At 65.2% G+C, this 3,586-nt stretch overlaps 1 pseudogene; it reads right to left on the bottom strand.

Moving 5' to 3' along the window:
• Positions 1 to 209: 209 nt before the first annotated feature.
• LOC130262822 (class II histocompatibility antigen, B-L beta chain-like) lies at positions 210 to 2,865 on the bottom strand (annotated as a pseudogene).
• Between the last annotated feature and the right edge of the window lie 721 nt (positions 2,866 to 3,586).

Below are 3,586 nucleotides of genomic sequence, written 5' to 3'. Positions count from 1 at the left end.
TCCCACCTCAATTTCATGTATGAGTGCATTAATGTATTTTAATTTCTCTAAAGGTTTTAAACCAATCCCTGCATTTCCATCTCTCTGTGAGGAGCTCAGAGAGGCTTCGGATGTTCAGACTCCAACATTGTCCCTCCTCTTCCTCCTCCTTTATCTTTCCTCCTGCTCCCTCCCAGTTCCCTCCCAGTTCCCCCAGTAACGGGCCCGGATCCAACTGGGAATCTTTATTGGGAGCACTGGGAGCAGCCGGGCGGGGGCAGAGTGACAGCGGCGCTGGGTGGGGGAGGGGATTGAGGGGGGGACACACGACCCCCCCCCAAAACGAGCGCGGGGACGGAGCGGGGGGTCCCGGGCGGGCCCGAGGCCACGGGGAGGGGCTGCGGCCGCCGGCGGCTCAGGAGCTCTGCGGGCACAGAAAAGGGGGTGACACCGGGCTGGGGGCCCCGGGGGGAGCGCGGCCGCTCCGGGACAGGGGGGACGCGACCCCCGGCACCCCCCGAACCTTCTTGCGCACGTAGAAGCCGAGCCCCAGCGCCAGGAAGACCGAGCCCAGCACGAAGCCCCCGATCCCCGTCAGCATCTTGCTGCGGGCGGCGTCCGGCGGCATCTCTGGGGGTGCGCGGGGCTCAGCGTCCCCCGAAACCTCGCGGCGACACCCCGAGCCCCTCCCGGCGCCCTCCCGATCGCCCCCGGCCCGCCCGGGACCCCCCGGAACCTCCTCCCGCTCCCTTCCGGCCTCCCCCGCACCCACCGGAGCCGCTCCTGTCCCTGCCCCCATCGCACCGACCCCTCCCGGCTGTGCCCCCCGCCCCAGCGCCCCCAAACCCTCTCCCAGTCACACCCAGCGCCCCCAAACCCTCTCCCAGTCACACCAGCGCCCCCAAACCCTCTCCCAGTCACACCCAGCGCCCCCAAACTCCCTCCCAGTGCCCACCAGCCCCCCCACATCCCCATCCCCCCCTCCCCACCACCCCCCAAACCCCTTCCCAGCCCTTCCCCGCCCCCCGGCCCCTCTCCCGCTCTCCCCCCGCCTCTCTCCCCGTCCCTCCCAGTGGCTCCCAGCACATCCCAGTGCCTCCGGCAGCCCCCCCGGCGCCCCCCGTACCCCAGCGCTGTCTCAGCGGCTGCTCCAGGCTGACGTGCTCCACCTGGCACGTGTAGGTGACCCCGCTCCGGGGGGGCGTTTCCAGCAGCACCAGCAGCTGGTAGGTCCAGTCGCCGTTGGCCACCACGTCGGTGGCCACCACGTGCTCCGAGAGCTCCTGCTGGCCCTGGAACCACCTCACCTGGATCTGGGCAGGGTAGAAATCCAGCACGGAGCAGAGCAGGCGGTCGGGGCCGGGCTGGGAGCTCGAGGGCAGCAGCGAGATGGACACGCTGGGGGGAACTGGGAGAGAGCGGGGACAGACTGGGATGGGCTGGGGGGAACTGGGAGAGAGCGGGGACAGACTGGGATGGGCTGGGGGGAACTGGGAGCGAGCTGAAAGGGTAGAGGTGGGACTAGGATGGACTGGGAATGGACTGGGACGAACTGGGAATGGATTGGGAGGGAGTGGGAGAGGTTGGAGTCGATTGGGGAGCACTTGGATTGCGGGTTGTGGTCTGGGACTGAGCTGAGAATGAACTGGGGTCAAACTGGGAATGGACTGGGAACGAGCGGAGAGGGACTGGGAGGGACTGGGAGGACTGGGAGGGACTGGGACTGGACTGGGAGGGACTGGGAGGGACTGGAGGGGCACTGGGATGAACTGGGAATGAAGCGCGCGGCGCTGGAATTCAAAGTCCGGCGCGGGGCACTCGGCTGTGCGGATCTGCCTGGCAACAGAAGCGTCATCGGAGAGACGCGCTCTGATTGGCTGAGATGCGTCATTTCCAACGACGCGTGACACGGACGCGCTGGGGGAAACTGGGAGGGACTGGGATGGACTGGGAGGGACTGGGAGGGACAGGAGGCCCCAGGGATGGGCTCAGGGAGTTTTGGGGGCTCTGGGGGGATTCCCAGGGAGGGTTTGGGCGCTCCAGGGTCATTGCCAGGGCAGGGCCCGAGGGGACGCGCTCTGCCCCGCGCTCACCTCTGCGCTCCACGCTGAACGGGGTGACGATCGGGTAGTTGTGCCGGCAGTACGTGTCCACCTGAGCCCGTCTGTTCTCCATTATTTCCGGGTCGCTGTTCCAGTACTCGGCCAGTTTCTCCCCAGCAGGGGTGAACCCCTCGTACCGCCCCACGTCGCTGTCGAACCTGATGTCCTCCATCCGGTTGTAGAATTGCCTCTCCACAAACCTCACCTTCTCCGTGCCGTTAATGAAGTGACACTCGAGCCTTCCCATGAACTGGAACACCTCTGTGTGTGCAGGACACGGGTCAGTTGTTTTCCCCCCCCCAGCACCCCCAGCGCTCCGGGGCCCCCCCGGATCCCCACCCCGCACCCCCTGTGCCCCGCGGCCGCCACGGGACCCTCCTGCCCGCGCTCCCACTTCCTCTTCCCCGCCCTTCCCCCATTTCCCCTTTCACATCCTCTCCCCTCCATCCTCCAGCCGCTCCCCAAATCACTTTTGGGGTCCCATTCCCCATTTCCCACCCTTTTCCTGGAATACCGAGACCCCTTCCCGCTCCATTTCGGGGTCCCACCCCCAATTTTCCCCCTTCTCCCCCCTGTCCCGCCGCCTCCCGCCCCCCCCGCTCACCCGAGAGCTCCGCGCCCGCCCCAGGGGGGGCTCCCAGCAGCACCAGTGCCACCAGTGCGGCCGCAGCTGCCGCCACTCGCCCCATGGCCAGCGCGGGGCAGGAGCCGCAGCCCCAAAGCAGCCGCGCTGCACTGGGAGCGTCCGGCCGGCTCCGGAGCGGGGCATGAGCGCCGCGCGCTCTCATTGGTCGGGCGGGGCTCCGAGCCGCGCTCTGATTGGCTGATTCTGTTGCCGGGCTCCTCGTGATTGGCTGGAGATTTTTTTGCGCGCCCTCATTGGTTGATTCAGTTAGAGGCCCCTTTTCCACAAGCTCTACCCGGCAACCAATGAGTCACCAGCAGCGCGCGCTCTGATTGGCTGAAATTTCTCAGCGAGCTCAGTTTTTGACGGCTCTACCCAGCAACAGATGACGACACAAGCGCTCCGCTCTCCCATTGGCCGTGCGGTTTTTGGGGTGCTGCGCCCCCACTCTGGCCCTTCTCGGGGTTTGGGGGGTCCCAGGTGAGGTCTGGAGCCGTGGGGTTGGGATCTGGGAGTCCCGGGATATTGGGAAATTTGGGGGTAGAGGCGGGTTAGGGGTTCGAATAATTTTTTTGGGTTTTTTTTTGGGGTTTTGGGGTTTTTAGTGAAGGGCGTTGTCCCGTTTTTGGGTGGGGGTTTCTCATTTTTGTGGATTTTGGGGTTCGGGCGTGGCCAAATTCCTCATTTCCCGGAATTTCGGGGTCTGGGATTTCTCAAACCCCCCCTGTCCCGGGTATTTTTTGGGGCTGGGCGTGTCCAAACCCCCCTGTACCCAAAATTTCTGGAACTGGGACTTCCCAAATCCCATTTGTCCAAAGATTTTGGGGCTCCAGGAGTTCCCAAATCCCGTTTTTCCAGGATTTTTTACTCTGGGATTCCC

This window comes from Oenanthe melanoleuca, chromosome 25 (assembly GCF_029582105.1).
Source record: "Oenanthe melanoleuca isolate GR-GAL-2019-014 chromosome 25, OMel1.0, whole genome shotgun sequence".
Classification (NCBI taxonomy): domain Eukaryota; kingdom Metazoa; phylum Chordata; class Aves; order Passeriformes; family Muscicapidae; genus Oenanthe; species Oenanthe melanoleuca.
Note: the sequence above shows the minus strand (reverse complement) of the source record. Positions and strands in the feature narration are given on the sequence as shown.